The following is a 27,853-nucleotide window of genomic DNA, read 5'->3' as shown; positions in this document are numbered from 1 at the left end:
GGTCTAGGAATAATAAAATAATAAATAACTGAAATTCAAATCTGTTAGAGCAAAAAGGAAGTATAATGAAATATGACTGATCATATGGGTAAAAATGCCTTCCTTGGTACATTAATTCTGGTACCACTAAGACTAACACAGAAAGGACTGAATGTTGCCACTTCAATGTTAATTGGTCTTTCAAAGCTCAAATATAAATGGCTATTTAGACTCAGTTTAGGAAGACTGCAGGCACTGATTTTTTTTAATGGTGCCATGAAAATGGTAAAAAAAATAAATAAATGCTAGGAGGCTTAAGGACACTATTAAACTCATTTATTATTCTTTTTTTTTAATATAAAGTAGCTTATAGAAATCTTAACAAATCAACAGAGGGAAAGATAATAGGCCATAATGAAATATGCAATTTATTTTTTAAAATGGGAAAAGAACTATTGAATCATAAATGGCGGCCCCATTAGGAAGTTATGTAAACTTTTCCCTTTCAAGTCATATACAAGCCTTGTCACCCTGAAGTCTATGCCCCAATAGCTTTATTCATTATCATAAATTTCAGAAGCCTCATTCTTTCACGATACTTTTCAAACGAAATCGTTTTCATTTTAACAATTAAACAATTTTATAGTCTGGTCTCTTCAAAATATATTCTGCAGTTTGTTCAAATAAATGTGACTTGTGTAGTGGTTAACAAAATAGAGGACGCCTTTACTCTGAACTCTGCTGTCGCTGCTATCTTGTACCTTAAGGAATTATGGGGCTGGAAACAGACAAGGCCAGGAATGTTCCACAACTGCAGACATATTGTAGACTTCTTGAAATAACCTTGTCATAAGAACTTTGCACTAAGAATGAACAGGAAAAAAAAAAAAGAAGAAGAAGAAGGAAAAAGGAAAAACAATTCAATCCCTTCACCTGTTTCAGCTTTCACTAAGAGAGCAGACTTGTGCCCTAATAAGCCTTTGGATTCTAAATTCCTGGATTGAAATTTTCCTCTTCTAGTTACCACAACTATGCACTTGAATAAGATATTAAACCATTCCTGGGCCTCAGTTTTCTACTCTGGAAAATGGACAGAATGAGACCCTCACAGAACCACTTACAATGTAGCAGAATTTAGTCTGTGCTTAGCATAAATCAGATGTTCCAGACCCTATTAATTTTGTTTTCCTTACAAGTCAGGTGGCACCCGTTTTCAAAATCTGCATCATTGAACCTGTGTCTCATCAAATATCTTTTCAAAGACTGAAAGTTTTAGTCCACTCGGGTTTCTATAACAAAATATCACAGACTGTGTGGCTTCTAAACAACATGATTGATTTTGCACATTTCTGGAGACTGAGGTGTCCGAGATCAGGGTGCCGGCCTGGTCATGGAAGGTGATTGTGTCATGAAGGTGGAGTCCTCATGGAAGTGACTTGTTCTCTTAGAAAAGAGACCCCAGAGGATTAACTCCCTCACCCCTTTCCACCGTGTTCACAGCCAGCCATCTATGAACCAGGAAGCAGGCCTCCACCGGACACCAAATCTGCCAGCAACTTGATCTTGGACTTCCCAGCCTGCAGACCTGTGAGAAAGAAATGCATGTTGTTTATGTTACCTGGTCTATGGTGGTATTGCTATAGCTGCCCAAACAAACTTCGACAGTTTTATTCTAATATTTTGGAGAAGTTAATATTGCTTAAGATTGTACAATTGTGACATTTTTTTATATTTTATTATTTCGTGATTACATATATTTTTAAAAGCACACTAATATAATAGATAACAAGAGCAGGTATGTATCTACCCCAGCTTCAGGGGGAAAAAAGCCTTACATTGTCAGAGCGATGTTTACGAAAGCCTGTATGCATGCCCCTTTTTACATTTATCAATAATGTATCTATCCAAAAACAATAAAATATTGTTAGAATATGTTACATTTTATGAAAAAAGGTACACTTGTATGTGTCTTTCTAAAACTTGCTTTTCTAACTCAATATAACATTTTAAAGATTTATCCACTTTGATACATAGAGCTCTGGTGGCCTGTATGCTTTATTATACCCATATCCGCTTTCCCCGTGATGGATATTCAAGTTACTTCTCAGTTTCATCATGATAAGCAGTACCATCGTGAACTCTCTTTTTCAACACATCTCTTGTGCACAGTTGCAAGAGTAAGTCCAAGTTGTTACTTAGGAATGGACCTTCTTAGTTATGGGGAATGTGTGTCCTCAGCTTTTTCCTACGATGCCAAACTGCTTTTGAAAGAGATGTCATTTACCCTGTAAGCAGTTGTGTTTAAGGGTTCCCATTTCCCCAATCCTCACCAACACTGGATGTAAGCAGGATTTTGAATATTTGGTAATGTCATGTGTATGAAGTAAACATTTTGTTTAGCAGAATAAAGCTCTCCTTAGATAATAATGTTTTTAAATGTAACTCCCTCGTAGTAACAGCAGAAATAAGGGAGTAAGTCTGTCACGATAGAAACAAAGATGAAAATAATGAAAAGGAAAATCCTTTCTGAAATACTATAAACTGGTTTGAACTGTATCTAGTTTATTTGGAGCACTGGGAAAAACATTGGATTAACTGTGTGTAAGTTTAGGTGTCATTTCAACTCGAGTGCAAAAGTTTTCATGCCAATTAAACAGGTGGTTACATTACACTCTCCATAGCTCTTTCCTGCTCTGAAAGTCTCTCCTTGTAAAAAGAGAGAAAAGGAATCCAAAGCAAAGTTGGCAGTTCTATTTCTCTAATGTCTCATTTCTTCAGGATGGATGAAAACCTGCACAAAACAGTCCTGTGTCCCTTGGGTCACTTTCTGTTGCATCCCGTTATAACATCTCTATAAAATAGGAGCTAGTCCATGCTTTCCACATTCACCAGCTCCAGCAGCCCTGGTCTTCTCTCTTTCCTTCTTGTCACAGGGCTTCTTCCCACATGCTGTTCCCTCCTGTTCCGTGCTGGAACACACTTCCCTCCTGTTTGGGCCTTGCTGATAAGCATTCCCTCCTTCAGGTCTCAGCTCACCTCTTGGAAGAGTTCTGCCCTGAGCTCCCCAACAAGATCACATTCCCCTTCAATGGTTCCTAGGCAACATGCTTATCCTTTCAGTACCATCAAGCCTCCATCAATATGCAATAAATGAGGGTCAACATTCAATCATATAAAATGTGGGATCTCCTTATAGAAAGTTAGTGAACAACAATTTTTTTTTTTTTTTGGTCTCTACAGTCACAGAATGCAGGAAAAAACAAAACAAAACAAAAAACAAAACAAACAAAAAAAACAGTGAAAGGTACATAGTATGCAACAGACTGATCTGAGAGTCCCAAATGATCATAAGGTAGTCACATCCTAAACAGTTTCACTGCAAGATATTAAGACTTGAGCATGGAAAAGGCAGACTGGTAAAAGCATGGAAGTCAATTTTGTTATACCCAACTCCACGTTATTTCCAAGTTTGTATATTATAGGGTGTGTTTTCTTGAATTTTATTCCTCATGAACTCTAGTTTATGTGCTATTAGATTGATGAACGTGGACCTGAGGGCAGAATTCTGTGTGATACAGGGTAAATGCTCAGTAATTATTTGTTGAAAGGAAATGAAAAATGGACTATAAAAGTACTTTATGACTGGGGAAGAAAAAGAATAAGACACTATAGAAATGAAACTGCTTCTTGTTAAATTCAGAATAAGCTCCAAAGTCTGTGTTGAGCCCTGTAAGGCACTGAGTAACACTTCACCAACCTCACACCATCGTGCCCCTCACTAGCCATCCTCCTAATATATTTCTCTAAGTTCCTAATGCACACCAAGCTTCTTTCTCCCTTTGCCTAGAATTTTCTTCCCCCAGGTCTTTACATGACTGGCTCCTCACCTTTCTCATCTTGACTTAAATATCATCATCTCCCGACAGAAGCCCCACCTGAACAGTTACCTAAAGCCAATCCCACACCCCCTCCGTTCCTTGTTGGTTTCAGTCCTTAGCCTAGGCTGAAAATGCATGGTGTCTTAGTTTGCTTTGTGTTCACTCAGGTACTGACTCCTCTCTCTATGGAAGCTGCATGAAGGCTTACCTCTTTGTATTCCCAGCCCCTATTACAATGTCTAGCCCAGAACATGTACTCAAAAAATACCTGGGCAATAAAGAAATGAAGATGACTTATATAGCACGGGGAAGGGAGAGGGCACAGAGCCCACCAGGGAACTCAGAGGAATTACAACATCCTTCTCTAATACACCCCTTATACCCCGACCCTTCCCGCCCAGAAGGAGCTGAGGGTGAGAGGTGGGGTCCAATCATCGAGCCGGCAGCCTAGTCCTCAAGATCAAGGCAAATGTGTTGTCTGTCAGGTCTAGATGGCATCGACTTATCATCAAACTCAAACTCAAAAAAAAAAAATTTTTTAAGAGAAAAACATATAAGCAGCATACAAGAAAGGGTTTTATTTCAAGCAGCTTAAATGATTTCTCATGAAAATCTGGATCCCTTCAAGACCGTCCGAAAATAAAGCCAAAGCAGACTGGATGCTTTTACAGACCGTCTGCTGGTCTCATTAAAGAATTAAATATGTCTTGTTTGGGAGCAGTCTCTGAGGCCCCAGAAACTCCCCCAAAATTCATTCTGAAAGTATAGATTTTATTTCTAAAAACAACCATGATTAAGCATGACATCTACAGATGCCTACTCTTCAGTAAAGCTGCAATTTGGGAAAAATCAAAGCCATAAGGAACTAAATTATGTAAGGGAGGCTTTTCATTACTCTCTAATCTAGCTCACTCTGAGTTAAGAGGCAAACAAAATTTGATTATTTGGCCAGTTATAGTACAGCTTCTATGTTTAATTTGCTTTTCCTCAGAAGATTAAAAAAGTCCCATGAACTAATATTACATGTAGATTTGAACTGGACTTGTTCTTTTTTTTTTTAAGCTTATTCCTTAAGTGATTAGTGTTTTTAAAGAGCAGAGGCCCACCGTTTGCTAAGATTTACCCCAGCTCAGCCAATAAAATTCCTTAATTAAAGACTAGCTGAAATCTGCTCTCCATTTTAAAGAAAAAGCTCTTCAACATAAAAGGAAAAAAAGCAACCTTATTTATTGACTGTTTAAGAGTTTCCCTGGTGCATGCAATGAGCTGATAGCCTCAACTAAACAAAGAACAGATTTTTTAAAAAGTCAATTTTGGTATCTTCACATTGAAAAAGCTTCTTTTAAAAAGTAGCTCAAAATATAGTCTCTGCTAAGATGTTGATACTTTTTAAATTAAGATTTAAAATAAGGCAGGCTTATAAAAAGACTGCCAGCTCCTAACATCTACTGCAAATGCTTCTGTATGTGTCAATTAGACAAGATGCTAGTTTTCTGTACATCGGGTGGCACCTATTTATACAGTCTACCAAACGGTTTAATGGCTTAAAGAAGAAAAAAGAAAGTTGGAAATCAGATCTCTCATTTTAATTGACTAGTGCTTCCTAACATTTCTACCCATGGAATGAAACCACCTGAGCTTTAAAGTAAACTGAGAGAGAGGATGGATAATCTTTATAGCTGCAGTCCTAATAGCTGACTCTTTGAGATGTGCTTTCTAAAAGTTTTCCTAAGTCCTGAAAACCTCCAGAGTTTGTATTAACACACACACACACAAAGAGGCACATCTTCAATCTGAAATTTGTAGCACACTTTTACCTGCCAGACCCCCTGCATCATAGCATAAGCAATATCAGCATCTCTGAATACGTGTTGCTAGGTTCCATCTTTTAATTAATTCAACCACTAGCATTTTCATGGTTCTCAATTCAGTAACAGACCTCCAGTCCCCCACGATGCAGACCAGGACTCTTCCTTGTCATTGCCTATTTGACCCCAGTGCAATCTTTCATTTCAGTTATTGTTCTCCCAGACTTTACATGCACAGGTGCACTTTCCTCTCACTAATTCTACAACTGCTGCAAAGCACCAACTTCTCCCCCAGAGCTCTTCTGGACTGCATAAAAACAAGGTGGTGACATTTCTTCATCCCTTCTCTAACCAGCAACTGATTTGTGCTGTAACTCCAACTGCGATATTTCTTTCATTAATACTCATCTAAGCACATCCCTGGCTTTTCAACATGTCATGTTGTAGGATCCATACTGAATATTTATCAAGCCCCTACTAGGTGCAGAATATTGTTGTAGGCACTGGGGACATACAGATAATTTTAGTATTTCCCCTGCAGTCTACCTGCTTACTATCTAGTCAGGGCAATGGAGACTCTGCTGGATGTTTGTGGCAGAATGGGAGAAGCTCCATTCATTCCTTTATTTAGCAAATATCTGAGCCCCTCCTATGCACCAGTCACTGTGCCACACTAAGTGGGCTACATAATGCTGAAGACATCAGATCTTGTTTTTCGACACATGCCCACGGAGGTCACAATCTAAGGCAGTCACAATAAGCACACAAATAAGTCACACAGAAGTGAGAGCTGTGAAGAAAATAAAGCAGATGAAGGAACAGACTATACTGGGGGGAGGAAACTCTCCAGAAAGGGGGCTCTGAGAAAGTGGGGTGTAGGCTGACCCTGGGGCCCAGAAGGAGCTGGCCAGGCCACGAGCAGCCGTGTGCAGGCCAAAGGAGTGGCACGTGCAAAGATCCTGAGGCCGATAGGAGCCTGGCACAGCCCAGGATTGGAGGAGGAACCAATCACACAGCCAGTGGGACAAGAGCTTAGCAGAGAAAGTAGAGAGTGAAACAAGATGAGGCGGAGAGGTAAACAGACAGATCATGCAAAGACGATCTTAGAAATTTGGAGGTTACATAATGTTGTATATGTTATATACTATTATATTATGACATCATATGTATTTCCTTCATTACAATAAGAAACGCTGACCTCTTTTAGGCTGTGATGATCTTTAAAATTCCTCTCAGAATATCACATGAGGAGTAGATTGGAGAAAACAGGAGTAGACACCATACAGTCGCGCAGGAGATGACAATGGCTTAGACTATTCACTCATTTAGCCAAAAAAAAAAAAAAAAAGGAGCTACGTATTTATTCCACCAAGCTTTGTACCAGGGACTTAGCACTGAATAAAGTGAGGTCCTTACTATCAGAGAGCCATCATTCTAGTAAGAAAGATGAAAGATAATAAAAGTAATCAGAAAAACATAATATCTTATGCGCCAATCAGGGCTACATAGGAAATTAAGACAGAGTGAGGAATTGGAATGGTCAGTGGTGTTGATGGGGTTTTGCTCAGACTAAGTATAGCAGAGGCTCCGAGAGGCGTACATGAGCCTGGGGAGTGAGGGAAGGCTTCTCGGAAGAGGAAACACTTGGGCTAAAACTGAAGCATGAATACATTGGCCAAATAACATAAGTAAAGTGGGTGGGGGGTGGAGAATGGAGAAACATGGGTGTAGGAGGTTTGAGGAACTTAACCTCAGGGCGTGAGTGAAGGGATCCGTGCAGAGTGCAAAGAAAGACAAGACCAGAGCCAGCAGAGGTCAGAGCAGGAAGCCGAGGCTGGTGCAAAGCTAAGCATCCAAACGTTCTGGCAAGGGCTTTAAGCAAGGGAATGAATTCGCACTATCCTGCACTTAGCGTTGTGTAAGATGGATGGGAGAGAGGCCAGCCAAGGGAGTCCATTAGCAAACACTGGGTGTGATCCAGGAGTAAGATGATGGTGACTGTGAAGACGATTGGGGTGGGGGAAGGCAGATCCAAAAGACATTAAGGATGTACAATGGACAGAACTTGATCACTGCTCAGATGTGTGCATGGGGTGGGGGTGGGAGACAGAACAGTCCAGTCTGCCTGGACTTTTACACAATCATGGTGTGTAAAATCCTATAAAATATGCCCTTTTGACTCTCTTGGACCTCACCTACATCAATATTCCCACATACTGTGCCATCACCAGCTTTCTTTCAGTCCTTGAACCTGCCAAACTCCTTCCCCACTCAGGGTCTCTGCCCACAGACGCTCCTTCTGTCCAGAATGCTGTCTCTCCCTGTCTTTGCTGGACTGTCCCTTCCTCTCACTCAGGTCTTTGCTTACCCATCATTTCCCTAGCGAGGGCTTCCCTGACCATCCTCAGCCAACCTTGATTCCACCTGTTCATCACACTCTTCTCTGAAAAATCAACTTACATTTTTTAAATTAAATTTATTGGGGTGACAATGGTTAGTAAAATTACATAGGTTGCAAGTATGTGTTTCTATAATACATCATCTCTATATCACATTGTGTGCTCATGTGTGGGATATAAATCTGAAGGCAACAATGGAACGAGACAAACAAAGAAACAAAAACTCATAGACACAGACAATAGATTAGTGGTTACCAGAGGGTAAGGGGGGTGGCGGGGTGGGAGAAGAGGGTAAAGGGGGTCCAATACATGGTGAAGGAAGGAAAATCAGCTTCCTTCTAAAATATTAATATGCTGATTTTCTCAGAGGTTTGTTTTTCCACACTTCTGTTTACAAATGCCAGGGCCTCACCTTCCTTGGTCAGCACTGTCTCTAGCCCCTCGAGAGCACTCAACACAAACCCTTTAAATGAATGAGTACAGAAACAGGGTAACAAAGTACATACAGAGCTTCAAGCTTAGCAGGAAAGCTGCCGAAAATAAAAAGGTTCTTGTTTTAGGAGACACAGAGAGAAAACAGATTGAAAGGTACACATTTGAAAACAACGAACAGAAGAAAAGGAAGAAAAGAAGCCCAGTTGAACCTTGATTTCTGTTCAATAAAATGTCGCTTTTAGACCAGGGATCAGAAGACGTTTTCCGTAAAACACCACACAGCAAGTATTTCAGGCTTTGCAGGCCTTAAGGATGCTGTTGGAAACTGCTCAACTTTGTCGGTATAACACGAAAGCATCTATCTATACGCAGCACCTAAATGAGAGAGCACGACTGTATCCTAGTAAAATGTTACTTACAAAAATGGGCTGAAATTGGCCAAACAGACATAGTCGCCGACTCCTGCTTTACATTAATAGGATGACATATAATTGAAATATAAGAAAGAGGAACTAACTTTTACTGAGAATCTGCTATGTGCCAGACATTGTGCGAGATGCGTGGCATACATATCGCACCCAGTCTTTTTAACCATTCTGGGTAATAAGCATCATTACACCTATTTTTGCAATAATTAAGAGTTCAAAAAGAAAAATTCCTTGCTTAGGTCACACAGTTAAGGGGCCAGAACTTAAATCCAGGAGGTCTTTCTGACTCTCAGCCTCCATGTTTACCATTTATTCTTTCACTGATTCTCTCCTCATAGCCACAGACTGCTTTTCTACCGGTTTTGGAAAGAGGTATAAGCATTTGCGCACATGATATACATACATTGATTTCAATGCCACACATACCGAGTACATACCAACGACGTGCCAGGCATTGTGAGAGGGGCCAGGGCTTCAAAACTGATAGACCATTTCTGTCTATGATTTGTCTACATCGCAGCTTGTTAATTCCAGATACTAAAATCCAAAGCCTACCATTTGGCACCTCCTGTGTTACATTCTCTTTTATTTTGCTAGAAGTGCTAATGGTGCTTTCCACCCTACTAATAATGTGTTTCCGCCGCCCTGTGTGCCCTCTGTAAACAACCACAGGTGTGGATGCTCTGTCTGTGTGCTAGGCCCTACTGCTGTCTGAGAAGCAGACTCCCCTAATGAGGGGTCAGAGAAGACCCCCATTAGACCACTGCCCACAGCCCTGACTGCCGTATTATTCTGTGGGTTCCCAGCTGCACAGATTCCCATGACCAGTTGATTCAGATGGTGTCACTCACTGTGTCTTTGAAGCATTGCCTCCATAGGTTTGGGTTAAAGACCTTTCCATCTTCCCAGGGCCAACATAGTAAACCAGGGTATGATTGTTATGTGTTTTATGACAGATTTAAGATTAAAGATGTAAATATACAGACCACATGAAACTCATTTTGAAAATACCTGGTTCTCCTGTGGCACTTCCAGTTTAACCAATAAAAAACTCCTATATTTCTTATGTAGTTCCGGAAATTCTATCTCAGGAAAATGCTACAATCATGCTTTTATTTTCCAGTTACTTTCTATGCAGTAACATCAGTATCAGAGAAAAATGTTGGAGGAAAAGGGAAAAAACCTGCTGTTATAAGCAACTCACACTGCTTTTCCCAGTAACCACTGCCTTTCTTTATTTGGTAGCTTATGTCTATCCAATTTAGGATATGGGTTCATTTAGAAGAGAGTCTCAAAGATTACTAGTTTTCCTAACCCATCACACGTTTAACACAAACAATCAATACTGTACAACATCTGGACACAGTCTATCAACATCCTATTATACCTACAAAAAGAAAAAGTCACATGGAATATTTAGTCTATTTTTCAAAAGCCACCACCTTTCAGCATTTAGCATAGATCATCTTGTCGGAAATCAATATGAATGCATTTCGAGAGAAAAGGTGGGCTTTGAGCATCCACAAATAACAACCCAAGTGACATATCCGTTACCCAGCTTGTCTGGGCCAGAGTTCTGTCTCCAGCAGACTTGGGGCCAATCAGGAGTCAGGGTTTCCCTTTGTGCTGTTAGTATCAAAGCTTTGCCCTCTCTTTCATCTTGTGCGTCAAAGCAGTCAGCTAAGTGTGTTTAGTACGAAAGATTCTGTTCCTTACCTCCTAAATTATTCTTGTGTCATCTCCTCCTCCACCTTCATCTGCTATCAACTGAAGCCCCTGATATTTCTCAACTACCTCTCTTCACATGGTTTCTTCACTCCAGATTGGCTCCCCTGTGGGCCATCCCATCCTCTGCATGGCTACTAGAGTGATCAGGCCTCTTATGATAGTAACAACCACCATTTTGTTTGTTTGTTTGTTTGTTGCTTTATATGCATTACTCATTGAAGTCCAACAGACACACACACACACACACACCAAATTAGTATCACTTCTATTTTTCATATGAGGAAATCAAAACTTAGTGAAATTAAGAATTTGATCAAAGTCATAGAGCTACTATGGTATAGAGCTGGGATTCAAACCCACGCTTCTCTAACCTACATGTGACCTGGTTTTGTCATTCGACTCAAGATCCCTGTGCCATAGATGTCCATCTGATTGGTATAGTTTAGGTCCCATGCCACCGTTTGCCAGAGAGAATAAAACATCTTGAGGGACAGTTTTATTAACACTATAGCCAATAAGACAGGGCTAGAGCCCCAAATAAGATCAGGTTGCAATTATAAGGAGAAGAGATGGGTACTGGTTTGGCAAAAAACAAGACACCTGTGATAGCTTCTCTTAACAATCAACTATAAAGCCTCACCCAGAAATGACCTCTAATTCATTAGACAGATATAGCCAGACACTATTCCTTGCATGTGAAAAAAATCACTAACTGATAAAGAATTTGGTTCTTAGACAAAGGATGCTATTATACAAGCACAGACACTAAAATATGGATTAACTGAATGGAATCAGTTGGCTTAAGAACAGCGGTGAGCCAGGTGGTCCAGGCTGGGACACCTGATATATTCATCAGGTGGTGGCAGAATGTTTGGCCAAACTGTTACCTGATTTACCTTGGCTTACAGACCTTATGCCCACTGAGGCAGCAGTGTTGGCAAAAAGTAAGTATATTGGCTACATCTTATAGTGTCCTATAAGAGGAATGAACTTACATCAGAACAGAACTAAAGATCAAGGAACTATACCTAGGATAAAAGAACCACTTGAGGTACTGTGACTCCCATCATTTGGAGTCTTGCTGGTTGGGAAAGGTAAATTTTTGTACCTCATGCTAAAGTGAGTGCTAAAGTGAGAGTAAGAAAAACTGGAGCTTAGCCTGAGAAGATTTGGGAATAGTCCTTTCCCATGCACTTCATGTTAAAACGCTCTGCCAGCAAAGATATACATAATAGTGGTGCTTCTCATTTAAAGCAAGTTTCATATTCTTGGGGTAGAGGCCATTAAGCTAAAGGACAAGGGACCTTTGACTTTAAGACCATGTCCAAGCAAGATAATTGACTATGTAATTAAAGCATAACATTTTCAGGAAAAAAAGAATACACTGGAAGACGACCAAGTATTTGAGGGAAAGATATTGCCAAGGATCCCACCCACCTAAGCCAGTCCTGTGACCTTTCCACTTCATTCCCTGGGACCTGTGCTGTTATATCTGTGTGGTTGCGTGAAGGGCATCCTTATCTACATTTTCTGTCTGTTGGGACATAGAGAAATACAAACATAAATAACCTCTACGGCAGGACCAGGGCCATGGACAAAAGAGATCCTTCTAGAGAACAGATTACTGAGGCTGCTCAACAGCTGATGTAAAAACATAGTCCAAGGTCACAGTAGAGAGTTTTGTGTAAACGGTTCCATCCGTGTCTAACAAGACGTGTGTGCTGCAGACTACACACTACAGTGTTCTTCCCATTCTCTCCTCTAAGTGAGAGTCTAACTGTCCTTTACAATTGTATTCAGAATATTGAGGGACTTAGTAACTTTTACTCGGTTGCACATTGTAAAAATCCATATCCAGAGATGACTGACGTGGCCCAGTCACCCAGAGATATTGGAATAGCAGGTGGATGGGTAATTAGATGAGACTTGGAGTGGTCACTCGCTCTCAAGGAGAGAGTGACAACATCCCCTGTAGCTTGAGCAACGTTAAATGTATATTTGGGAAGGACTCTGATATGAATGTGTTATAGCCAAATGGGTGAACCATGGCATTCATCATTAGTAGCCTACCCAACAGATTTCCCCTTTGTTCTTTGCTACCAGAAATATGATTATGTTTAAGATGGCAACGTGCCTAGCTCCTGGAATGAATTACGATTGGTCTATCTCGATAATTCATCTAGCCCTCTGCCAAACACTCACTTTCCCAGTCATCCTCACATCTTCACTTAGCCAAATGAGACCCACGGAGGGAGTTCATTCAGAGGATGTTTCATACTTTGATAAAAGGAAACATTTTCCTTTCTTTTCTACTTGACCATAATGTGGAACCAATCATTGTGTGACCAAGAGGCAATGAACATAAGGATTAAAAAAAAAAAAATCCATGTTGGAAATAGTAGAAAAGGGGATGGGAGAAGCTGGGACCACATTTCTTCTTATAGAAGCAACTAAATCAACTTTATAAGTGATGTCATAGTTGAGATTTCTGTTACAGTGAAACACATGTCTAATTTGCAAACTGGTCATATACTGTGTGTAGAATGTGGGGACAGGACACATATTTGAAGAGTAGAATGCAATGAAGACAAATTCTCACTGAATCCGGATATTTTGAAGACTGCTATCTATCCTTCTTGAAACTGTCTTTTTAGCAAAGTATTATCTTTTCTTTAAATTGATCTCAATGTCTATAGTACGTAGAACTGTTAATGAATATACACATAGCCAAAACCATGTGTAACAAAACAGACAAAACACTACAACGGTACTAAATATAATTGAGTATTTGCTGACGTTAATCATCAATGGACTGTAGATACACTGAGATGCCAACAGAAACAGTTGAAAACCTGCCAAGCAGTTTACCATACCTTTTCTTTTCCCTTTCAAAGCAGCTTCCTAGAAGCTTTCGAATTCTACCCCCATATTAATCATTTCATATCCTACAGAGTTTTATAAACTTCGATTGCCTCCTGTAAGTGGTGTCTTGTTAATCAGTAGTCTTTTAATTTTAAGACCAGCTTTAAAAGAAATTGTCCTTGTAGTGTTTTAGTATTGCTTGTTTGGCTTCTCTGATGTTACTTCATTTACTCTGGATGCCGTGCTCCCACTTTTATTCATTCATTCGTTTATTCAACAGAATACTACCTCTCTGCACAATTCAAAATCTCAGCGGCATTTGACTCAGTTGAACACGCCCTCCTTCTTGGCTTCTGTGATACCACACTTTGCTGATTTCTGTCCTCCATCTCTGAGCTCTTACTTTTGGTGTTGTCTTTCCTTGCTCTGCCTCTAAATGTGAAGGAGTCCCAGGACTCAGTCCTCACTTCCTTCTCTTTCCTAGATATGCTATTGCTATGGATGGTCTCATTTGATCCCAATTGTAATAAAATGTATATTAAAAGACTCAAACACTCATGTCTTCAGCCCTGACCTCTACACTAAACTCTTCGTCTTATATAGTCAGCTGCTTACTTGAAATCTCTACTTGGTTGTCCAGGAGGCATATGAACCCTACATATCCAAGTCTGAAGTTCTGGTTTTTCAGTCCATTCCCAATCTTCTCCTCCCTTAGTTTCCCCATGTCAATAAATACCACCACCATCCACACAGAAGATCAAGCCAAACGACTAGAAGTATCCTTGCTTCCTCTTCATCCTTTATTCTCCACATCCATCTCATCAGTAAGTCTGGTCAATTCTACCTGCGTAGTCGACCTTGAATCCATCTACTTGTCTCCACTGACATTCCAAACGCAACACATCTCCTGCCTGGGACACCACCATAACCTCCTAACTCACTCCCTGCTTCCTTTCTTTCTCTCCACCTCATTATTCATTTCCCATGCATCAGCCGGCACGTCCTTTTTTAAAAATATAAATCACACCCTGTCACTTCTCTGCATAAAGCCCTCATGATAATGTGCTATCCCACTTAGAGTCAAATGCAAACCCCTTCTTCTAGACTCCAAGGTCCTAGCCACATGGCTCCCACCTACCTCTCTGGTGCATCTCACATCTCTCTACCTTACTCCGTATGTTCCAACTTCCCTCCTTTTTGACCTTTGCACAGTCCCAGCTGATTATGCTATGGGTCTTTACAGAAGTTGTGTCTTCTGTCTGGAAAGATTTTCCCCAAATCGTCTCACAAATGACTGTCTCTTTTAATTCAGGCCTCTGGTCATAGCTCACCCCTTCAAAGAAGCCTATCCTGGCCAACAAGCCTCAAGCAGCCAATCTCTTATACTCAATCCATTGTGCTGTTTTCCTTCCTTCACAGCAAGGATTGCCATCTCCTATTTTCTTGCCTATGTATTACCTGTCTTCCTCCCAAATAATTTACACTCCTTGAGATCATGGACCTTGCCTGAATCTCTTATTGTGGTGTCCCTATTTGCTAGACACTCTGCATGTGCTCAATAAATAACGGGTGAATTGGTGAAGAAGTTTATTGGGTTCCTAAGCACTAGAGACACTCTTCCCAAAGATCCATTCAGCTCCTGTTATATTTTTCATGGTTTTAAGATTAATCAGGAAATACATTTTGGGGAGCCAATTCTCCCTTCATTCAATCAAGAAATATTTACTATGCCAAGCATTTTGCTATACAATGAAAAATGAGACAGCAGATCCATTATCTACTTGTATAAAATGACATGAAAATGAATAAGTATAATACAAATTGAGATCAATCAAACTAAGAAAACTACTATCATTGCCTTGTGCAAATAGTTCAGGAGTGGAAAGAAACAATATCAGTGATGAGTACAGAGGAAAGATTACATTTTTTTTATAAACCCATGAGTCAGAGGTTGAGTTTCATATACTAAAAGAGGAAAACAGTTCATTGGTTTTATTTCTCAAGCCCATATAATGACGTGCCCAAACATGATAATGACAGAAGGAGGGATTTTTTCTTTTTTGGCTTGTCATAATGTTATTACAACCTGAAAGTCAAGTTTCACTAAAATTCAAGGACACTACTTCCCAAAGCCTTGTGTGATTCAATCATGTACAATTCTATTTTATTGTCATGCAGGGTGAAGAAGATTAAGCAGAACAGAAATGAAATAGATGCCCTCCCAATTCCCCTCCCTCTCACAGCTGCCACCCTCTTCTCTGCCGGTCTCCAGCTCCCTCCCTGCATCACCACTCACTGCTGGTGCTCCAGGAGTCCCCATTACTCACTGCTCTCTGATCCAAAGGAGATTTGACTAATCCTCTACCAGTGGTCCTCACATGGCCCTTACTCAATACCACTTTCTCAACCCACCTACTCATTTGAAATACCTTTCCCTCTTGCTTCTACTATCCAAACACCTTCCTCTCCAGCCACCCCCGCCTACGGTGATCTCTTCCTCTTCGGTTACCTACAGCATTCACTGCCTTTGGTGGCTATTTGGCACTTTTCATATACTTCCTAGAATTGCTGTTTAACCTTTTATGCGTCTGGATGTTAACAACTTCCCAACCAGATCATTGAATTTTTTAATACAGTGGTCCTGCCTTCCGTTTCTTGTCTCACCCATACCCATAGATAACACTGATATGGCCAGAGGAAATGGCCAGTCCCACATCCCCAGCATTTGGCCTGCAAGCATTTATTCCCATCATGCCACAGGGGAAAGTCAGGCACAGATTAAACTTATGATCAGTTCGTCCATCAGTGAAATACAGATTCTTCTATATAATTTAGACATCAAGAAATATGCTTCGTATCAAGAAAATAAGTAGGTACAAATATTCTCCAAGATACATCAGTTTTTCATGTTGAATAAAGACAAAGAAACCCCTATGACTAAATGGTTACATACTTGCAAATGTTTTTTGTAGGCCAAAGGAACAGTTTCTATTTATTAATAATTTCTACACAAGTTAGTCAAGTCGACTTTGGATAAGGCCTCTCGGTTCAAAAAAAAAAAAAGTTTTTCCTCTTATCTGCAGGAAGCAGTCTGCCATCCTCTATATCAATTTCAGAAGCATCAGTGTTAACTCCACACATTTGTATTTGAGGTAGATCACCTGGAAGTACAAACAATTTCCTCTATAGGAAATTGCAAAGCATGAAAAGACTTCTTCAGGATTCTGCCCTAGGGTTACTTCTCCACTCCCCGCCCCTCTCTCCCCTTCCCTCCACTACCACTTCTCTATAATCTAATTCCCTGAGCCAAAATCTAATACCGCTGCTCCACTGGTAGCTTCTGCTGCCCTTAAGCAAATGTCCTGAGACCTTCAGATGGTGGCTTTGACCTCTAGGGTGCATTTTCCTAATCTCTCCCCCGTCACCTGATATCCCTCTCCTCCTTCCTCACTGCACTGCAGCAGCCACACTGGATTTCTTTCAACTCAAAGATGACATTTCACTTTCATCCTCCAGGATTTCATTCCTGAGATTCCTACCACAGGGAAATCCTTTTCCCCATCCTCTATAGCCGACCTAACTAACTCTTACTTCTCCTAATTAAATGTTATTTCTTCAGGATGAACCTTCTAGGAAGGTTTAGTTTCCCCCGATATAGTCTCTAAAGACAATCATGAACCTTCTTTGGGAATCCCCAGTGGAAATCCTTTGTTTTAATAACTAGAGGCCTGCTATATTTCCAGACCCCATGATAAGAGGGACAGTGTCTGTCTTAGTGATTGCCACATTCCAGCAAATCACTGAGTGTCTCGGAACGTAGTTCATGCTCAAGAAATTTGTTGAGTTAATAAATGAGAATAGGGGCACTGGAGCTAGAAGACGTGTGGAACCCATCTCGTGCTTACTGTAACCTCGGGCAGATCACTTCAGCTCACTGCCCCTCTATTTTTTAATCTTTCAAAAGGGCAGTATTATCAACCACTTTTAGATAGAGCCAAATGATACATGGTCAGCCAAAGAGTTTATAAGTTGGAAAAGGTTTATATAAATTAATTATTGTTTTTAACTGAGTAGTCATAAAGTTCCTTCAATGACATATATATAGCCAATACTTATTGGGTAATTGCTATGGCTAAAAGCTTACATGCGTTATCTCATATAATTCTGACTTAAGCAATACTCCTAGGAGGTCCACATTATTATTGGCCCACTTAACAGGTGAGGACAATGGAGTCACAGAGTAATAAGTGATGGAACTGGGATTCAAATCAAGGTAGTCTCCAAGGTCTGAGTGTGACTCCCAGACAAGCTTCCTATTACTGTGTATCTCACCTCTATTTCTTAGAAGAAGAGCATTTAGCTTTCACAGGAGGTAATGTATAGCTCTTCCTACGAGTCTAGCTGTGGCTGTTAACAGACTAGGTGGTCTTACCATTCAAATAATTGAGAGGAATCCAACACTGTAGGACGTCTTCACCATCACTATGACCATTTGGTAAACAACCAGTGTATGCCATTTGTTAAACAACCAGTGTATGCCATTTGTTAAACAACCAATATATGCCATTTGTTAAACAAAGAGTGTATGCCAGGTACCAGCATAAGCACTTTACAGTTACCAATCCTAAACTTCTCATAATCCTCACAGCACAAGGTGTCGGTTGGGCTACATTCCTTTCTGGGGGCTCTAGGGAAGAATCTATTTGCTTTTCCAGCCATGAGAGGCCACTCACATTCCTTGGTCTGTGGCCCCCTTCTTCCATCATCACAGCAAACAGTTTGCTCTGGCCAGAGCCAGGAAAGGGTCTCCATCTTTAATGACTCACGTGACTTGATCAGGCCCAAGCTATAATCCAGGATAATCTCCCCATACCAAGATTCTTAACTTCAACACATCTGCAAAATCCCTATCGCCATATAAAGTAAGAACCACATGTTCCAGGGACTAAAATGTGGACGTTTTGGGGAGCCCATTATTCTGCCTCCCGCACCAAAGCAATAGGTCTACTAAGGGCACACTCCACCGCACCTCCTAAAACTCTCTGGGAAGAGGAGCAACACTCAGTCACTCTCAGAGCAAGGACTGAATGGAAGCAATAAAATAGAGGAGAGAAGGCCTCGGGATGAGGAAGAGAGCAAAAGCAGGACCTCCTTGGACCCAAGTCCTGGCCTCAGTAACACCTCATCCCAACAATACTTTACAGCTCTCTAGCTGGAGAGTGTGCTACCCATTTTTAATTTACGTTATTGTTTTCATGTGTAATATTTAACTGTCATGACCCTGTTTCAAATTAATATCGCAAACGTATTAGATTTCCTTATAAATTGGAGAAATAGCTGTGAAGAGAAGAAAAAACAAAGGCTTTGGAGTCATATGGGCATGGACTTACCTCAGTCATTTACATGCCCTGACACTTGCTGTGGGACCTGGAGCAGGATGCTTAACCTTTCTGAGCCTCTGCCTCTGTTTCTGCAGAATGGTGATAACTCTACATACTCCCAGGATACGGACGTGAGGATTTAATGCAGTTATACACGTACACATTAACGCAGGGCCTGACATCTACCAGGCCAAAGTAAACATTAAGCTCTCTGTCACCCGTCTACCTATGTAGGATGCAAGTCTAATGAACAGTATAATCATAGCAAAAACACGATCTTAATTTTGGAATCTTTTTCCACTTGCCCGCTCAACACCTGGAAGAATGCCTAGTCCAATATATATTAGTTAAACCACACTAAAGTGTTCTTTTCCCTTTGGATCTATAGAAAAAAAAGAAAAAAGAAAACACAAAACCTTTGGTTTGGATCGGTGATGAATTGTACAAGTCAGGTTGGCCTAAGAAGACCTAATTCCCTGAAACAGCCTCGGGAGCCCCTGGGCACTGCTGGGCGACTTCATGATACTCATGCAGACGATGATACTTACAAAAGGTCTTGCAAAGAAGCCAGGGTGGGTGAACATGCAAAATAGATTAAACTACATAAAACATTCCAATTCATGACATCCAGCATAAAAATATTTTTAGTAAGAGTCCAAGTGACAACTAGATGAATGCTTTCCAGAAACCTTAACACTGATTTAAATCACAACATACTCTGTAGTCAAAAAAGAAGCCACAATCCGCCTTCCCTCCCCCAATGCAAAAGGAATGTATAAATTAGGAAAGTAGAACTTGGACAAACAAATCAATATTTCAGCAGCTGATTGGTGTTTTCTATTTCTAATCATTCATAAACCCAAAACGAGGTGAGCCTAATTGAATGGCTCTTGTAGAAACAGTAACTATTTGGGATAACCTGCCCCTAATTAAGTTAAAGGTTATAAATCTATATCACATTTCTCAAACCCTTATCCACACCCTCTTCTCAGAAAAAACTATTCCTTTCTGTTTTACAGAATATGGAACCTGTCAGGCATGACATCCTCCCAAAACCTAACTTCTTCCCTGATGTTTCAAAGAAGAGTCTCATTACCCATTATTCATTTAGTCAAGAAATATTTAGGAACGGGGATACAAATATGAATAACTAACTATCCCTGGCCCAGAATGACTCAGTCTCTTAGAGGGGAAAAAACGCAGCCATAAAATATTGCACAAATAATACTCAGCACATAAGAATAAACTATATCTATCAATGCAGCTAGATCTCCAAGATATACTTATGTGAAAAAGTCTTAAAATATCCCATTTGCATTTATTTAAACACGTACATATTGCTATGTTCTGAAAGTCCGTGTCCCCATAAAATGCATATGTTGAAGGCCTAACCCCCAAAGGTGACACTAGTAGGTAGGCCCTTGGGATGTGATCAGGTGATGAGGTAGAATCCTCACGAATGGGATTAGTGTCCTTTTAAAAGAGGCCCCAGACAGCTCCCTCGTCCCTTCTGCCACGTCAGGACCTAATGATAAGTCTGGGACTGGGAAGACGGCCTCTCCTGACCATGATGCCACTCTGATCTCACACTCCAAGTTTCCGGAACTGTGAGCAATAGATTCCCATTGTTCATAAACTACCCCGTCTGTGGTATTTTGTCACAGCAGCTAGAAAGGACTCAGGCATGCAAGAAACATATGACACACTACCCATGCACATCTATAAGTACAGATGAAAGGATATTAAAGTGAATCAGAAGGACACACACTAAATTCAAGGTAGTAGTTATAACTGCAGGGGAGAAGGGACAGGAAAGGGAATGTGGAAGGTGACAAAATGCATCTCAACATTATTGTTAATCTTGTATTGCTTTTGTGTAAAGGAGGCTACCAGCTAATATTCTGTAAAATTATTAACTATCAATTTTGGGGAAGAAATCTTCAGGTGGTTATTATTCTCTATACTTTTCTATATTTTTATAAGTGGTACAAATTTAAATAGACAATCGCGTTGTAGTACAGGGAGTGCTCTATATGATAGGTACAAGTTACAGTGGTAATAAATTAAAAGAATGATTGTCTCTATTACCTTTTCAGCCCATTGCTCTCCACTGCCCAGCCACTGTCCTAGCAAGGCCAATACCTACAAACGTGCCCAAATTACTCTTGTGCAACAAAATGAATTCGCCAGCAGTTACTCACTCAAGCACCTGCTCCATCTACCCCCTTTCGCTCACAACAAAACTTCTTAGAAGAGTTGCCTACATTTGCTGCCCTCCATTTCCTCACTCACATCCAAACCCACCGTAACCTGACTCTGCCCCACTGAATTGCTTCAGCATCCTAAGTGCCAAATCCTTTCAGTTCTCATTTTACTTAACCATGCAAAGCACTTAAGATAATTGATCAAGCACTGGAAAAGTTTCCTTCCCTTGGCGTCCACAGTACTACACTTGGCTGTCATTCCTTTTACCTCCTTATATGATCCATCTCTCCTTTGCTGGTGCCCCCACCCTGCAGCCACTTAATTGTAATCTGCCTCCGAGCATCCCATTCTGAGCTTTATTCTCTCCCTAAGTGACCTCCTCTGTCTCATGGCTTTACTTACAGGTCACTGGCTCCTAAATCTGTGTCTCTAGGCCCTCTGAGATCTCGCCACCTACCTTCATCTGCAAGGTGGCTGTGGGGACAGAGCCCCCAAAGAGCAGTTTCCAGGCTCTCAGCCTCACATAGAAAGCTGCTGGCTCAGGTAGTAAATGGCCATCAACTGTGATTAGAGGGCCATCAGCTATGGCTAGTTGGCCGTCAGCTGTAACCAGTGAGCCATTGGCCACTAATATAACTGCTGTGGCTACGCTAGCAGAAAAAAAAGGGGGCTGGCAAGAAGATGGTGGCTGAGCTAGCAAGAGCGGGTTGCAGAGAGGCAGATGTCGCCAGCGAGAATATAGTGATATGACTCCTCTACTTATGGCTCTGTGGGTGTTCCTTTGGCCTCACCTTATCCTGCGTTCTTATGTGGGGAGCGGGAGCAGAGGCCCCGCAGGCCGCCCCGCATGACACCTGTGTTCTTGTGCAGCGAGAGGGAGCAGAGACCCCGCATGACTCCCCGCACGACAGTGGCTTTCTCCTACGTTCTCTAGAAGTATCTCAACCTCAGCAAGTCCCGAAGATGCCATGTCCTCAAGCATTCTCACTGAAGGTTACAGATATCTTCTCAACTCTTGCTTTTCTTGTCCTCATTCCAATGCTTAATGACATATGGATTATACCTGCCGCAGCTCTCTTACACCCACTACCCCTCTCTGCCTGCCACACATCTGCACTGTCTGCACTTCTTGTCCAACTACTCCCCTTGACTGCTGTGAAGCTACCTTCGTCATTTCCCCCTAAAACACAATTACTGCCATTCCTTTGATTAGCACCCTTCAATAGATCCCCACTGCCTGCAGATTTTAATTCAAACTCTTCAGTCATAAATGCAAGAGTCTGAAACAACCTTCTGCCATCTACCCTTCCAGCCTCGCTTTTGGACACATCTCCCCACATCGCCAATATATACAGTCCACATGGACCTTCTCACCAGTCCCTTAACACAACTTGCATTTTCACACAAATCTGAGCCTCAGTACAGGCTGTTCCTTTCACTTCTGAATCCTTTTCTCTCTGCTCCACCGGCTAAACCTCAATACATTTCAAGACCTAGTTGAGATGCCGTTTTCCTCTGCAAGGTGTCCCTAACCTCCCTAGGCAGGTAGTTATTCGTACAGCTTTGCTCCCACAGGATTTTGCAAGTGCCTGTATTTTAGCACTTAAGTCACACCGGTCTGAGAATTACTTGTCCATGTGTCCCTCTCTCTCAATGAACAGCAAGTAGAAGCTAGGTTTTTGTACTAATTCATTCATTCAACAATTTTTTGAGAGCCTACTACTGGCAGCCCCTGTTCAAAGCATATGGGTTATACAGTGAGCAAAATAGCCAGTCTTTACACGCAGGGAGTCTAAATTGCAGAGGGTTGACTTGCAATCAGTCAACCTGAGGTGTGATTTGAAGATGTTTATTTAAGTCATCAGAAAGACCATGTGAAATCAGAGTGTTAACACATATTTCTATGGTGGCTTTTGAATGTTATCCTTAGCTCGTCATCTCCCACCAGATCTCATTTTTCACTACTTTGCAACCCCACAAACAGGCACACAAATGTGCACAAACCAAAGGGCCTTTAAAAACTTAAGACTCAGCCCTTTTTGATGAAAACTACCCCTTCCTGCGAAAGCCTGTAGAAACCTGGTCACTAGAGGTTATGCAATTACCCGTCATAGTTGGGTAGAAAATGTTGGCTCAAGTTCCCCACAAATCAGCAGGTGACAGACCCACACTGCATGGATTCATGAAACAGAAATAACAGATGAGCTCTCTGTGGTTGAGTCAGAAAATGCCCATATGTTAGTGGTGATAACCTATATTATATACCCACCGTGTTTCCCCGAAAATAAGACCTAGCCAGACAATCAGCTCTAATGCATCTTTTGGAGCAAAGATTAATATAAGACCTGATCTTATTTTACTATAATATAAGACCAGGTCTTTAATGTATAATATGATATGATATGTTATGATATGATATAACACTGGATCTTATACTAATTTTTGCTCCAAAGGACGCATTAGAGCTGATTGTCCGGCTAGGTCTTATTTTCAGGGAAACACTATATTTTAATTTATTAGACACTAGTTCATGTGTGTCTCATGAAATCTTTGGATATTTGCAGACAGAGAGATTGCAACCACTCTGGAATTCGCACAATAACCATGCATGAAGTGGTGAAACAGAATGCAGACAGATTACGCCAAAAACTAATAAGGACAAGACAGAGTCTGAACAACGCAGAAATGTTCTCAGTTGGGATGGGGACAGCTGCATAGGCCTAAAGCACTGTTAATAATAGCATTGCAAGGCAGCATTATGCCTGTAACACTGGGTATTTGTCTAAGTGATCGCATGCACATACGAGTATATGGAAGTTAACTGTTGATGAAATTGCACATTGTCAATAGCTCTTTGCCTCTCACTGCTTTGCTCTCAGCTATAAAATCAAGTATATTAGACTTTTCTCTTTACACTAGTCAATCATAAATATAAATGCCTTCACTAGAGGTTACTGGTACCCAACTGTTTGAGTTTGACATTACTATTATATTTATTAATACCTAATAAAGAAGTTACACTTTAATAATAATTATTACACATACTTCTATAAGTACATGTGTACAATGTATGATGAAAGCTATAAAAATGAAAATGCATGCTCAAAAAGTTTTCACAGATATGAATGCAAGATCAAAACACTTTGGAAACTGCTGACCTAGACACGAAACGGCTAACAATGAGTTCTACATACGAAACCAAAGTCAGATTTCTGAGCTTAGGCAAAGCAGAAGAGAAAAGGTAAATAGAGAAAAACAGAGAGAGAGAGGGAGAGAGCGAGATGACAGAATAATTCCAGATCCCACAAAAACATGATCAAAAGTTTGTTAGTCACTGGGATTAGCCTTTTGCTTTTTTCCTGAGTCTGGGGACCACGGACAGAAGATGTGCTATGGCTATTTGGTTATGTCATTTCCCTGCTTGAAACCTCCTAATGCTTCTCATTGCCCTTGAGGGAAATTTCAAGTCCTTAATGATAATAAAACTCAAATTCTTAACCATCTACCTTGTGTCTGCTCTTCGGTATTATCCTTTCTCTCTCTCTCATTTTCCCAGACTTTCCTCAGTTCTCCAAGTTCCCGTCCATCTCTCAGTGTCATTCAGGCGTCAATTTAATTTCTGCTCCCTTTGGGAATGATTTTTCTGACACCTATATCATTACATTTTTCCATATGTTCCTATAGCATCCTTTACTCACTGTTCTGAAATTCTCAGCGTGCTGCTAACGTAGTGTTGAAAGTATTTCTTCCTTGCCAGCCATCTGTGAGGACAGAGAAGGTATTTGTATCCCCCAGGCACTCAGCACGATGTTTTGTTTATAAAACATGCTAAATAAATGTGTTGATTGGAATGAAGTGGAGTAAAATGTGTCCTGAGACCCAGAGAATGAGAGAGAGAATGAATTTCCTTGAGCTCCCTAAGTGCTTGCTCATTGCATTTCATGATGAAAGAATTATGAGGCTACCTAATAGTGATAACAATATTTGACTGCTTTTTATCAGTACATTTAAAGGTACTTCATTATCCATTGGTCAACAAGTATTTGAGTGCCCTGTGGGTCCTGGAAGTGTGCACAGTCTCTTTACTCTGGGTTGGCAGATACCAATTAATTAAAACTCTATTCATTAAGGAACAGTATTAAAAGGATTCATGACTTATTCTGGCAGGATGGAGGATGGCTGGACTCCATTGTTTGCAGTAATGTTGTTCTCGATTAGTTAGTCTCAGCAAGACTGCCTGTGCCTGGTGTCCACAGGTGCGTTAGAGAAATGGATACGGGATCCAGCAGTAGAGCGAGGGAGGGGAGGGGAGGGAGGGCAGCTATGCAAGTGGAATGCTCCCTGAATCAAAATCATGTTTTTGTACCACAATAACATGCCTTCTTCTAAAGCTTAGCTGGGCACTACACGTTCAACGCCCCACCTTCCCAATACCTCTACCTGGCACTAGCTTGCCCAAATTAATCACTTCCATCAGCCCTTCAACTCAGGTTACTTTCACTGCTATTCAAATGTCTCAAGTCCTAATGGTCCTTTTTCCCAACCTACAAGGCTCAGTATCAAGGCTCTTTCTCCCAGGTAGCATCATCTGGGCTGGGCACTGGCTTTGGAGCTTTACCCTGGATGTGATCTAGAAATCCAGGCCATTTGCCCTTTACCTCCATGCACCACCAAACTGGGCAATAAGTATGGTCTCTGGTGAGCTGAGCCCAGCTGTTCCAGAACAATAACAGGTCAGCCCAGATTTCCCCTCTTCACCCTTCGCTGGCCCTGCCCTGTGCAGGCAAGAGAGTGGAGAAATAGGACTTCAGTGCACAGGCTGTATATTAATCAATACGGCCTTGGCTAATATCCCCAGTCTCCCAATCACTAACTGTGTAATTATGGGTAAGTTGTTTAACCACTTTAAGCCTCAATGGACTTATCAATAAAAAAGGATATACAAAACTATCTAATGTCCCTCTTAGCAGGGTACCCCTCTAGTACCCCAAATATAATGTTGGACTCAATTCTTTTATCCTTATACACGTGGACACGCCATTTCCTTCTTATGTTTTCTGGATAATAACTTCCCATCACCATAAGGCGGGCCCTTTGCTCAGTCACCGAAGTTGGAGGGCAGAGCCAGCCTGCTTCAGAGCACACAGCTGACTCCGACCCTGTGGATCCCCCCCCCCAACTCCAAGCCCACCTTCAATCAGTACAAAGAGCACCAGGAGGGGCCAGATTTGTTTCCTTCCCCACCGGCACCCCTCCAAACCTGGCCAATGCTACAGGATAGCTACAGGGTCTTCTCAACCAACCTCTCTACCTTAACGTCCCCTTTCTTTACAACTTTCCTTTGCAGCAGGACAAGACAACCTTCCTAAGGCGTCACTGTGATAACGCCATCATCTCTCTCAGAAGACCTGAATTCTTGCTCACTGGATAAAAACCCACATTTCTTAGACTCTCCCTCGTCTTGTTTCTCAGCCTCAACACTTCTCAGATAACCATGTACTCCAGTCATGCTGCTGTCCCCACAAATCCTTCACGCCACCACTAAATGCTTCCTCACAACCTCTGTAAACCCCACTGATCATTCAAAGCCCAGCTCACAGCCCATCTCCTCTACAGGGTTCTCCCCAGTAGTCACCCAGGGTGGGCAACTTTTCCCTTCTGCATGGAAGGACAAGATTTACCCCTTCTAAAGGGCAAGGGCCCTTCCTCAAAACTCCCTCCCTCACAACCCTCACGGGCTCCCAACCTCACACTCTCTTGACTTCTCATCCGCGGGATTAAAGGACTTTTTCTCAGGCCAAAACCATTATAGAAATGACCACAATTCATTCATCAGGCCCTGTGAGGCCCGGGGCTGAGCACTTTATAGACATTAGTTCAGGTACTCCTCAATGCAATCTGTAGAAACGAGTTTTCTTCGTTGATTTACCGTTAAATATACATTTGAGTGAATTTTAAGAGAGAAAATAGTAAAAGTAAACAAGTATACACAAAGTAAAGATACATATACGTGTATATAAATAGTATGATGTAGTATTCTAGTATATATAAGTATTATAGGATGGTAGTATAGCATATATAATTGTTTTTTTTCTTTAAAGGAGTTTATGAAAGCTATCAAGAAAAGTAGGATAAGAGACTAGAGACACAGGTGGGTTATATATTAGATGAAGTCATCGGTGATGTAATATTTTAATGGAGACCTGAATAAGCAAGGAAGCAAGCCACTGGAGTGTAGGGGGCAAGAATGTTCCAGGCATACGCCATTCAGAAAGAAACTGACAGAGAGGCCATGCGGCTTCCCAGGGTCACACAGCAGTAGACACAGTAGTATCTGGACCCTAATTCTGACTCCAGAGCCTTATCCTGAGGACGCATTCTACACCCACCATTCATGTTCTGTAGTTCACTCTGTTCTCCAGCTCTGGCTTTTGAAACTGTTTTATTCCCCATTAGCTGACATGCGTGGACCATTACCTATCTGCCAGGCATGGATCTCAATAACATTCTCCTCCCCAATTTCTTCTCCAGCTATCACATTTCTTGGTTTTGCATCCTGTTCCCACCAGTAGCGGCTGATTTCCTCCATCAAGGACATATGCCAGGATCCAGGCAAGATATTTACCAGGTGCATTTGAAAATGAGCCAAGCTAGCATGTTCCACTTAATCAATACACAATGAAAATCATGTAGAATTCTGGGGTGGAGACGGAAAATATGATTTAAAATCTAAATTCCTGTACCCTAAAC

General features: G+C 41.2%; 1 protein-coding gene across 2 annotated transcripts in view; it reads right to left on the bottom strand.

Moving 5' to 3' along the window:
• Nucleotides 1-27,853, bottom strand: part of KCNIP4 (potassium voltage-gated channel interacting protein 4) — a 1,020,161-nt gene that overhangs the window by 981,185 nt on the left and 11,123 nt on the right. The window lies entirely within an intron of this gene.

Source organism: Rhinolophus sinicus, chromosome 1 (genome assembly GCF_057876585.1).
Source record: "Rhinolophus sinicus isolate RSI-liver-muscle chromosome 1, RSI-T2T, whole genome shotgun sequence".
Classification (NCBI taxonomy): Eukaryota; Metazoa; Chordata; class Mammalia; order Chiroptera; family Rhinolophidae; genus Rhinolophus; species Rhinolophus sinicus.
Note: the sequence above shows the minus strand (reverse complement) of the source record. Positions and strands in the feature narration are given on the sequence as shown.